The sequence below is a fragment of the Vicugna pacos genome, chromosome 8, assembly GCF_048564905.1.
Source record: "Vicugna pacos chromosome 8, VicPac4, whole genome shotgun sequence".
Taxonomy (NCBI): domain Eukaryota; kingdom Metazoa; phylum Chordata; class Mammalia; order Artiodactyla; family Camelidae; genus Vicugna; species Vicugna pacos.
This window is the reverse complement of record NC_132994.1, coordinates 88,538-101,568: the sequence shown is the minus strand read 5'-3', so window position 1 is coordinate 101,568 and position 13,031 is coordinate 88,538. Positions and strand designations below refer to the sequence as shown.

Sequence of the window (13,031 nt, the reverse complement as noted above, 5' to 3'; positions counted from 1 at the left end):
AGTTGGTATAAGTGTTAGGTTGTTATAAGCTAAAATGTCATGGGACTACAGAAAAACTATATTAAGAAAAAATGCAAATAAACAGCAGAGACTTTATCAGAAGAGTTCAATTTAAGCAGTTGAGAAATAAAAAGGGAAAGCATTCCTAAAATTAGATCAAAGTAGAGGCAAATACATTTAGAACATGAGGGAAAAAGGTCCCCAAAAAGAGAGAGAACAAGAGAACACATGAATCATTCAGGAAGAGAGGAAGGTGCACCACCGCTCACACACCTTGCAGAGGATCTCTTTCAACAGCAGACTCTTGACTACCGGGATAAGGGAAAGATGAAGACCATTCTCTGCCACATGTGGACGTTTCATGTCCTGACAGGATGTGGGATGCAAGGAATTGTAATGCAAGGCAAGTGACATTAACAGGTGTCCTTTCAGATGCCTTTAATGCTAGAAAGCCTTGGAAGCCTTTGGAAGGACATGGGATTGGCCTTTGGATAGCAGTGTCCAGACACCTAGTCAATCTCAGGGTTGAGCAGCCTTCCTTTCTTTTCTTTTCCTGTTCCTTTTTGGGTGTGTGTGTTCTGGCAATGGATGACTGGGTCTTATGTCATTAGAGTGTCAGGGCTGTAAAGGATCATATCTTTTCTTCACATCACAATGCATAAGGAGACTTTCCTTGCCCGCTTTTAAAAGTAAGAGCAAGAAATGGCAATGCAAACAATTCTAAACTGAAAGAAACTTATCCTCATTCCATGAGCTTAAAAATACACTTTTATTTCTGTATGGGGCTTTTTCATGACGCATGTACACTGACTGCACAAGAAGTAACTGAGTTCTCACACACAAATCCAATCTATATATTTGGCATATATAACTAGATAAATATAAAGAATACAAGTTCTTTATCACCTACAAAGCCCCACAAAGATAATAATTTATACTGTTTTAAGGGAATTGAAAATATACACATTTTTATTGTTGTTCATCTTCCAGTTGATAAGCACACATTTCCTGTATCATCAAAAGAGAAGTGATAGTATTTGCAGTCTGCCTCCTATTTGTTACCTGCCTTTCAGAAACTTGCCTTTCGGACTCAGGGTCCGACTTGACAAGCCACAACCTTGTATACTTTAGTGTGAACCCAGTCAGCACTCCTTTCAAGATTAAGTTCTAAGGAATAGCTTTATAAAGGACAGATTAGATCTTAATAGAGCTTCAAGCATAAACCAATAAGGAGAAAAATATTGGAGTAAAAAGTAACCAGGCACCTCTAACTGGTTGTGTTCACCAGCAATTTCTAACAAAAGAAAAAAGCCAGACTCCAAAGGGATATTCAGTAGTACAACCCTCTCCTCTCTGTATTAAAACTGAGATACACCAGACCTTATTTTGTAAACTCTTGCTCTCTTTCTAGGTAATCCATCAATGACTGGACCAAAGGTCGATGAATCAGATGTCATCACCCATAATGAACTGTCAACTTCCTAGTTATTTTGAGTTTATTCAACCAATTCACTTTTTTTCTGCTTGCACTTGAGTGTTAATTTGCTTAACTAAAGTGTTTTATACTATATGTCAATGAGCAAATATTACATTTTTGTTAATCAATTAGCTAGCCCTCTCCTGTACCCTACAAAGAAAGTTTCCTGAACTGATACCGATAATCCCAGTAAACTTAATATAACTTACCAATAATTAAATGTATGGAAATAAATTTTAAACAAGAATCTATGTAAAATGGGGGGAGAATGTAGCTCAAGTGGTAAAGCACATGCCCAGCATGCATGAGGTCCTGGGTTCAATCCCAGTCCCTCCTCCCAATGTAAATAAATAAACCTAATTAATTCCCTCTCATAAAACAAACAAACAACAAAAAAAGATGAACAGTTGCAACCCCTGATGAGTTAATGAATATGAACAATGATTATCCATGACTGCTAACATTAAAAAGAAAAGTAAAAGTGAAAAAAAGACATAAAAAAACTATGTAAAACTTCAGTGATTAATATACCCATCATATCTCTGAATTAGAATAGCAGACAATTAAAATTTTATAGTTATTTTACCACTTGTGATCTTAGTACCTGGAACAACATTTCCAAAAGTGAATTCTACACATTAAGTATCAGGCAAAAAGAGGACTCCATCAACAAAAGACAATGGAGGAAAAGCTGTGTTAAGCAAAGTTAAGCATGTATCTTTGATACAAGCTCTTTCAAAGCATTTTGAGTACACAGGAAGTGTACAGAGTATGCAGGATTTCCAATTTGGAAGCAGACGCTTTTCTTTCTTGGACCAGTACAGCATTAGTGTTCCCCAGAACATTGTTATTAAGACCTTCCTTTAATCTTTTTTCACTACTTTATCTGGTAGCAAACATACAGTAAACAGTTCACTAGCACTGTGGTTAGAACTAATTTTTTTGCAACAAAGTTATAAATTCCACGTAATAAAGTTTAAATTTATATACTATTAATGACAGTACTTGCAAGGAAAAATCATTCAGGACTCAATTCTGAAGTTGAAATAAAGAATATTTTTTCTACGTTGGCAAGGAAACACAATTAGACTATGAAGTCATGCATCTATTTAATAACAAGTATAAAATGACCATGCTTTCTGCTCTTTTACTCATTAAAGCAAAGAAATAAATAAAGCTTACTATCCTTGTGCTTGAAATATGATTTCTAGCAATTTATTTTCAATTATCCCTATAAGTGTTCCAGAGTTCTCTCTTATTTCATTTTATGATTAGTTACTTTGAACTGAATATATCAGTCCCTTACCAGCATGGAGACAAGTAGACAGCTGAGCAAACTGGGGCTTATTTGTCTGGAAGAGCACAGTCAGGCACAGCTCTGTTTCTGAGTTTGGATGGTGCAGTACCTGGACATCTGCACAGCTTCCTTGCCTGTACAGTATCTCCTTTGCTTAAACACGTTTGCTGACCAATTGCTGGATGTATGCCATTATCAGCATGAGAGTGGAGAATAGGGTCCAGAAACATCCCCTGGAAAAAATCAGAAGCAAGCCACATATAAGCCACCACATTGACATATATATTCCTTACAAATAGGTTTTTTCCCCAAACTCAAGTCAATCAAAGGAGAAATATATCAGAGTTCAGATTTAAACAGTGTGCCAGACTTTCAAAACACTTTCATCAAAGTAGAAAAATATTGCATGTTAAATGTGTATGCCTAGCATAAAGTCAGTGACAGCATTCACTTCTTTCTTAGAAATGTATATTATATGTTTTTTAAAAATCTAAAATTCTATATAGCCCCCATCAAGTTTTTTTGGTCTCTCGAGATCTAAAAAGAGTTACTTTCTTAATTTATGAAACAATTCTTCCTCATCAAGTGCTATTTTCTTAAGAACAGCTTATAATAAATATTTTCAAATTACTAAAATTGTTAAAGTGAAACAAAATATGTATATTGATATTTTTAAATTAAACTACTAATTTAACCTAAGTATTTTGAGAAGTTCACTTATTATAGTATTTGTTAAAAGAACAGGAAAAAACAAAGTGTCAAATTTTAGAATAGTTTAAAGCAAAATAATTTTGTGATACATATACACACTCAAACACACACATAGACATACAACGTAAAAACTTCATGGTAAAATTAATAAGCCAAAAAAAAAAAAAAAAAACCAACTAAGCAAGGCCCTGACAGTGCTAAGCTACAGAAGATACTGAACTGTTTTGCACTCAAGGTTGTGATAGAAACTTGCTAATTTTCTTAATATGCATGACTAAACATTCTGAACCTAGTGCACTAAAGATACAGTCTAATTTTCCAATAAATATCTACAACTCTAAAGAAAGTACTGAGCTTAAAGTTAAATGGACTGGGAGACTATTCCAAATGGTGAGGATAGAGCATTTACATCAGAATTTTCCAAAAAAGAAATACTTTTTATAGAAGTGTTTTAAATTAAGAGATTCAATTATTTAAAAATCTTTTAAATTGAAATGAATGACCTGACAGGTTTTTCCCAAAATTTATAAATGAATAAATTGTACTTAAAATGCAGATTAAAAGAACAACATTTTAGTTCTACTTACTTCCTCCCTTAAGAAATATTTACTGAGCATTGTTATAGGCCTGGATTTATAACAATAAATAAAAGAAACAAAAATTACCTCCCCTTCTGGTTTTCACATTCTAATAGAGGGACAAAGTCCTGAGACAAGACTGATAACTGAGAGAGTGACAGGTACTATCACAAGAAAAAGAAGATGGATATTGGTTATCCACTGATAGGACAGCCTGTAAATAGAGTGATGAAAGAAAAACTCACTTGGAAGCTGATATTTTAGCCAAATATGAAGGAAGTGAAGGTGAGGGAAACGTGGGTAACTGGGAGCAGAGAGTCACAGAGAGAAAGGACTTTAACAAATACAACAGCCTGAGATGGGAGGACCTGTAAAGGGCTTGAGTGCCAGACAGAGAGTTTAACTTTCCCGAGGAAAACTCTTAATATGTGGAGGATGGTAAACAGAGGTGTGACATGATATATGAGTGATTTATAACTAACTGCCCTAGCTTCTAGGTGAGGGTAGTGATCTTTATACAAAACCCAATTACTCAAATAGAGAATGAAACTCTTTAAACTTCATAAAATTTTAGAACTCTTTTATTAATTAAAAATGGGCAGAGCCACTTTGCAAGCATCTACAGTACAAATTACCTACACATATAAAATGTCCCTTGTATCCTGTCCTGTTCTTCTCACAGAAAGTACCTAAATCTGCTCATGGTCAACACTGATAAAAACAGCTAAAAACTTTTAAATACTATTTTGATTCAGAATAGAAGAAACTATAAAACTTCAAATACTTACATTAACAGAATGAAGGACAAAAGCCACATGTTCATCTAATTGATGCAGAAAAAGCATTTGACAAAATTCAACATCCTTTCATGATAAAAACACTTAATGGACTAGTAATAGAAGGAAACTACCTCATCATAAAAGGTAATGCATGAAAAGCCTACAGTTAACATCATAGTCAATGGTGAAAAAGTGAAAGCTTTTCATCTAAGTTAGGATAATTGCTGTCACTGTTTCTATTCAGTATAGTATTGAAAATCCTAGTCAGCACAATTAGGCAAGAAAAGAATCAAAAGGCATCAAATTGAAAGGAAAGGAAAATCATTTCTGTAGATGACATGATCTTATACATAGAAAATCCTGGAGAGTCCACTAAAAACCTATCAGAACTAATAAAGGAATTCAGCAAAACTGCAGGATACAAAATCAGCACCCAAAAACCAGTCGCATTTCTATACAGCAACAGTGAACCATCTGAAAAGGAAAGTAAGACAACAATTCCATTTAAAATAGAATCAAAAAGAATAAAATACTTGGGAATAAACTTAACCAAGGAGGCCAAAGACTTATACACTGAAAAGTACAAAGCATCACTGAAAGAAACTTAAAAAGACACAAATGAATGGAAAAACAATCTGTATTTATGGACTGATTGACTTAATTTGCTAAGATAGCCACAGAAAATGATCAACACAATCCCTACCAAAACCCCAACAGCATCTACTGTGAAAATAGGAAAAAAAAAAAAGCTCTAAAATTCAAATGTAATCTTACAGGACCTTGAATAGCCAAAAGTTTTTTTTTTTTTTTAAAAACCCAAAAACCAAAGTTGGAGGACTTACACTTCCCGATTTCAAAATATATTACAAAGCTAAAGTTACTAATACAGTGTGGTATTGGCAAAAAGACAGACCTACAGACCAATGGACTAGAATAGGAATCCCAGAAATAAATCCTAGTGTATATAGTGAGAGAACTTTAACAAAAGGGTCAAGACTATTCAATAGGGAAAAGACAATCTTTCCAACAAATGATGTTGGGAAAACTGGCTATCCATGTACAAAAAAACAAAGTTAGGCCTTTATCAAAGCCATTCACAAAAAATAACTCAAAACAGATTAAAGATCTAAACATAAAATTCCCAAATCATAAAACTCTTAGAAGAAAACAAAGGGGAAACTTGGTGACATTGACTATGGCAATGATTTCTTGGGTATGACACCAAAAGCAGAGATGACAAAAGCAAAAATGGGTAAGGGGAACCACATCAAACTAAAAATCTTGTGCTGAGCAAAGGAAATAGTCAACAGAGTGAAAAGGAGGGAGAATATTTGCAAAAGATATATCTGATGAAAGGCCAGAATATATAAAGAAATCTTACAACTCAACAGCAGAAAAATGCAATAATCTGATTTTTAAGATGGGCAGAAGATTTGAATAGGGATTTCTTTAAAGATGATATACAAATGGCTAAGCATATAAAAAGATCACTAATCATCAGAGAAATGCAAATCAAAACCAAAACAAGACAACATGTCACACACATTAGAGAGACTACTATCAAAAAAAAAAAACCAGAAAATAAGTCATGTTGGTGAAATATGGAGAAACTGAAACCCTTGGGTACTGTTGACGGGACTGTAAAATAGTGCAGCTCCTAAGAAAACATTATGGAGGCTCTTCAAAAAATTAAAACTAGAACTACCACCTAATCCAGCAATCCCACTGCTGTGTATATATTAAAAAGAAAGGAAAACAGGGTCTGGAAGAGACATTTGCAGACACATGTTCATGACAGCACTATTCACAGTAGCCAAGAGGTGAAAGCGACTCAAATGTCTATCAATAAATGAATGAACAAACAAAATATGGTACACATATCCAATGGAATATTATTCAGCCTTAGAAAGGAAGGAAATTCTGTTACTTGCTGTGACATAGAAGAGCCTTAAGGACATTATGCTAGAATAAATAAGCCAGCCACAAAAAGATAAATACTGTCTCCAAAGTAGCCAAATTCATAGAAACAGGAAGTGGAACATGGTTACCAGAGGCTGGGGGAGGGGAAAGTGGAACGTTGCCGTGTAATGGGGGTAGAGTTTCAGTTTTGCAAGATGAAAGCCTTCTGGGGATCTGTTTCACAACAACGCAAATGTACTTAATACTACTAAATTGTAATCTTAAAAATAGTTACTATGGTAAATGTGATACTGAGGTTTCTTTACCACAATAAAAAAAAAAAAACTTCAAATACTTTGGAGGTGGTGGCTGAGAACTGTGCCAAATATTTCCTCTCCTAAAATTCATTTATTTAAACATATGAATGAATCAGTAAACATTTTCTTTAAAAAGCAGAACAAAAAATAATGTGAATTGGATGAATGCTTTTAACAGATAGATATAATTACTTTCACTCTAGGAATATAAGTTTATTTGGGAAAAATGAATAGGAACATTTTGAAACAATAAGAAAAAAAGGCACTAGCAATACCAAAATAGGTATAGGGGGCAATAAACTGCAAGATCCCTATGGTTTATAGAAAAGAAACAATTTAAACATATAAAAGGAGTACAGAATAAGGGAAAATATGTATGTCAAGCTTTCTTATAGGTTCACTGTCTATCAGGGAAAGAACACATTACTTCTTCCACTCTGCAGCACCTCCTCTGTTCCAAAAAATCAAAACTCACTTTATTTCTAATTAATATAATTCAACAGTATTTTCTGAAAAGAACTTTAGTTAAACTGGTACCAAATCCCCATTTTTCACATTTCTAAGGAAAACTCAATTCCAAACACTGACCTAAAAACAAAGCTTTGCAACTCTTTAAGTTTAATTTCAGGCCAAATTTATGGGTATATTTTTACTAAAACTTAAATTCAATTCCAGAGATAGTAAATATTTGGATAGTTATTATATTTGAACAAATATATATTATATATTTCAGAAGAAAATGATTTTTAAAATACAGTTACCACTCAATTATTTTAATAATGAAGTTTGGCCTTTAAAAAAAGCATAATTTTAAAACGTATTCAAGTATTAAGAGTTTGTTTATATCCTTCTCTAGTTTTTACCAATAATTAAAAAAAAAAAGACAGGGGAATTAATTTGATTTTTTCAGTCTTCTTCCTAATCCTGCCTTTAGAAGCACGCATTAATGAGTTGTGAAATGGACACAGAGATCAAAAAGAGTGAGTGGAATAGACATACAAGTATAAAATGGGCATAGAATGGGAACAAGAGATGACTTCAATGTTAAAAACAGCTCCAAATTACTTACCATGAACTACTTCCTGATAACCTCTTCTTTAGAACCCAAATTTATCAGACTCTTATTTTATTTTATTGAGTTATAGTCAGTTTACAATGTTGTGTCAATTTCCAGTGTAGAGCACAATTTTTCAGTTATACATGAACATACCTATATTCATTGTCACATTCTTTTTCACTGTGAGCTACCATGATGAAAGATCTTAGACATATTTCCCTGTGCTATACAGTATAAACTAGTTCATCTATTCTACATATGCCTGTCAGTATCTACAAATTTTGAACTCCCAGTCTGTCCCTTCCCACCCCCTCCCCCCCGCAGACCCTTAAAAATAAACATCAGTCACTAATGAAATAAGTTGAAGGTTAACAGATGGCAAAATTCTAAATTCTATGAAGTAAAATAGCTTCCTAAAACACTCTCTGAGAATTATTCTACTATACCAATTTTTGAGTATAATTAGTACTTGAGCAACAGAAAATACATAGTAGAGAATGTAAGTCACATAGAGAGCATAACATTCCAACTCAGCAACTGAGCTCTCTTTTTGACTTGAAAGTCCTAAATTTCATTAAAAGTGCTTTGCCAGTTTAACATTCTGATTGTTTTGGTAATCATTTTCATTGAATTTTTTTGATTTAGGAATATTAAATAATTTAAATAATTCATATCATTTTAACTTTTACATTGAATCTATTTATTTGATAGGAAATGTGAAAATGTGTTTTTTACATCTCAAAAGCCCGGTGTCAGTTATAAATGCCAATTAGTATTTTTTGTACTTTGTGGTAGCAATATTTGAAAGTGGTTCTAGTTGTAAAGTTAAATCTAGTTTTGTGAGGGGCCACACAGAGGATAGGAATTTAAAGTCAAAAGGTATAAGCTGAGAATCCAACCTTAAGAAGGTGTTCCTGGTATGATACTGTCAAAATCATGTCTTTCTCCAAGTGAGTTCACTTCTCCAGGCTCCATCTTCAGAAAATTGTACCCTTGACCTAAGAATCAGGCACAGGAAACTGTCCATAAACCTCTTAATAGAAAAGAGAACAAAAGAGCCATTCCTGGCCTGTATCTGCTCTGTATCTGTATCTGATCACTGATCTTCACGTGGTTGTATTTACACAGTAACACCCAGGCACATGCAAAAGGGCACATCCAGTGCCACTGTGTGCAAATGAATATCATTCTGAAAGAGCAATATTGCATTCATTAATAAGTTAATTTCAGCAAAATGGTAGATTGCCAAAGATATACTTTGGGTTTGTTTTCTTTGTATACTCTTTCACTTTTTCATAATATTTCTTTCTTTAAAATTTTAAATGTTGGTTTTTTTTTTTTTACAGTACTATGACTGTAAAAAGTTACATTTTTATCTAATGAGTTCCCCACCTTTCTCTTATGACTACATTTGCCAAGACCAAAAAAAGAAAAAAGAAAAAAATGCTTCCTATGAAACATTGGGGAAAACAAAACAGCAGTATTTGTATGTACACACAACACTGCAGGCGTTTGCTATATGATTTTGTCACTAAAGATAAAATAACATCAATAAATATATATTAAAATTTTTTTGATTTTAAGTTAAAAAAGAAAATTAAAAAATTCACACATCCTTAGCACAGCAAAAAAAAAAGATAAAATAACGGCAGCAAGTTCATGCAAAACAAACAAGATTCTCTTTGATGAAAAGGAGGCTCTACTTTGAGGATTTTTTTGATCAAGACGAATATGTTTCAGAACTTAATAATTTTTCTTTTTTTCACTTTTCACAACTGTTATTTTAGCTTCTGGCTATCGTTGTATTAATAGATTTCTCAACTGCCTATTAGTGTTTGGATTATAATATATTTCTTGAAATTTGAAAATAACATAGAGTTAAGCACATAGATCTACATCTGTGGTTCAGAAGCAGAGTGTTTCCTGAGGTTTAGTTTAGGTTTCAGTAATTCATGTTTCACAAGTTCAGCAGCCAAAGATGGCCACTTTTACAGCTCATTTTGAAACATCAAAATGTAAATGTGAGCTTTAGGATTTCAAATTCAAGATTTGAGTTAAAAAACAGAACCATTACAACACTTATCTATCTTAATTTTATTCCAACTGACACATTACTACCAAATGTAAAATATCACATCAAGGAAAAAGTTTTCCAGAAAGGCAATAAAGAAACTGAGTGATGCCACAGAGTATAATTTTTCCTACATGTGATAAGGAAATCTGATACACTCACTTGAGCATTAAAGATGAAACAATCAGCCTGAAGTTACAGAACCCAAGTCCTAGAGTTAAGTGTGTTAGTCCACCTTATAATGAACTCACACAATAAGCAGTTTTCAATGAACTAAGCAGACCATATGATGAAACCTATGTTCCGCAAGTCTCTGGTTTGTCTGTCTGTATCACCTTTCTCAGGAAATACCCTACATTATCTCAACCTCTGACAGAAACAACTGTTAAAACTCTTCTTCATAAAAAATGGTCAGTATATTTTAGCATATTCAATTCTAAGGTGAGGTTTTCATAAAGGTATGGAGCTGATTTTATAACTATTAATCTATAACCCACTAGAGAGTTTTTTTTTTAAGAGCTCAGCTTCTTATTGGATGTGTTCCTACAGAGGTTTAGTCAAAAAGACCAAAGCCCATGTCGTCATCAGACTCCTCGGACTCTTCTTTCTCGCTTCCACTTTCTTCGCGGCGGCGGCGGCGGCGGCGGCGGCGGCGGCGGCGGCGGCGGCGGCGGCGGCGGCGGCGGCGGCGGCGGCGGCGGCGGCGGCGGCGGCGGCGGCGGCGGCGGCGGCGGCGGCGGCGGCAGGCCCACCGGCCTCCACGTTGCATATGAGGCTCCCGATGCTGACGTTGGCCAGAGCCTTTGCAAACAAGCCCGGCCTGAAAGGCTCGAAGTTCACTCCGGCTGCTTTAATGAGGGCGTTGATCTTGTCCTCCGTGACGGTCACCTCTTCATCGTGCAGGATGAGGGCCAGCAGATGCAGGCGAGCTCGGAGACCGAGGCCATGGCGCGGGAGAGCCCCAGGCGGGCGCTGCCGGGCGCGGTGCTAGTCGCCGGATGAAGTGAGGGCTTCACCCCAGCGCGGCCTTAGCTCCCTCGGACGAACCGAGCACCTTGGCGGCAGCTGAGGAAAGAGAAAATCTATCTTATTCTAGATGGCCCTCAGTATTTTGTGCAATATCAACATTCAAAACCTTTAATAATTTAAATTAATTTTAAGGAGGTGTAAATACAGCATTAGTATAGCAAAAAGATGAAATAATTGTTTCATGAAATTGTAGCCAATAATGGTAATTTCAAATTAAATTTAGAAGTCATGAAACGATCGGAATGATTAGTGAGTCAAAGATCAATTCCTATAAAAAGCATAATCCTTCTTATCATTGAAAAATACAACACAGGGCAAATTTGACGTGAAAAGTGAGCACCAAAACAAATCAAAATGCAACACTATTACTACAACAGTCACAAATGTACATACAAATACTCAAAAAAAGTCTAATTTCAGGAGTGCAACTACAGTATCTTTGGGCAAGTTCCAACTTCAGTTTTCACATCTCTAAAGTCATGAAGTACATGTTCTTCAAAACCCCTTTAAATTCTTACATTCTTTTATTTTAGGATTACACACAATATACATTAGCTGACGTGTAAGTTGTCAATACCTTCGTGATCGCCTACTTACAAAGCAGTATGCTGAGTGTCACAAGGGACACAGAAGTAGTCTCCCTGCCCTCATCAGTGGCGAAGGCAGACATTTGAACTGGCAGTGAATTGGAGCTATTACAGCTGTTGCAGAGCAAAGTCCCACTGTGGGAAGCTCAGAAATGGATGAGAATAAATATGTGATAGACTTCCACCGATGAGAAAGGAAAGACATTCAAGCAGCTAAAATGTCACAAAAACAAACAAGATACGACAGAAAATGGAGAAAGATAGTTTAGCAGGATAAAACAAGTGAAATGTAAAACTTTGAAAAGAGCCAAATTAATAAAAGAATATGAGTATATATATGAATTTGTTACAAAAAAATTTGAGCAATGAAATAATAAGCGACTGGGGCTTTGGGTGTATTTGTTTTACAAAATTGAAGGGCAGGAAAGAGAAAAGATGTATTGATCTGAATACATTATATATTTACAAATATGTATATCCACTCCTACTAGATAACCAGAGGAAGGAAGGACAGTCTAGATTTGGCCTTTTAAATACTAAATACACATAAAGTACTAGGAGGGACTTCAAATGTAATCACAATTTGTCAAGCTAAAATTAGAGTAATTCAGAAGGAAACATTGCTTAAATAAGTCATAGCTAAAAAATTATGGCACTATCCAAAAATATACAGAAAAATAATAATCTATAATTTTCCTTAATGTCACTTAGGGCCAAAATTAAAACCCATTTTTTAAAATTGAAGTATAGTTGATTTACAATGTTGTGTTAGTTTCAGGTATATCACATAGTGATTCAGTTATACTTATACATGTTCTTTTTTTTATTATAGGCTGTTACAAGGTACTGAATATAGTCCCCTGTGCTATACAGTAGGACCTTGTTATCTATTTTATATATAATAGTATCTGCAAATCCCAAACTCCTAATTTATTAAAAAATATGGAATTTGCATGTAACCTTTGTGCAGGGGCCATGCTCATATCTGCATCTTTCCAGTTTTATATATGTGCCTCTGAAGGAAGCACAAAACCCATTACTTTTTAAGTTAAGTTAAATGTTCTGGGAAAATGTAGAAACAAAGCCAGATGTTGTAATTCTCCCAACACCTAGTGAAATACATATTCCTACCACCCACAAAATATGTGTCATTAGGGCAAGAACTATTTCCTCCAAAGTAATTAAGCAGTTATTTTTACTTCCCTATATGAACTATAATAGAAGGTATT

The 13,031-nt window shown here is 34.6% G+C and overlaps 1 non-coding gene and 1 pseudogene across 1 annotated transcript; both read right to left on the bottom strand.

Moving 5' to 3' along the window:
* Nucleotides 1–10,739: 10,739 nt before the first annotated feature.
* Nucleotides 10,740–11,249, bottom strand: LOC140697629 (large ribosomal subunit protein P1-like; annotated as a pseudogene).
* Nucleotides 11,250–12,727: 1,478 nt separating this feature from the next.
* LOC116279744 (U6 spliceosomal RNA) lies at nucleotides 12,728–12,829 on the bottom strand. Its single transcript, XR_004189049.1, has one exon. It is a non-coding gene; the product is annotated as a U6 spliceosomal RNA (small nuclear RNA).
* Between the last annotated feature and the right edge of the window lie 202 nt (nucleotides 12,830–13,031).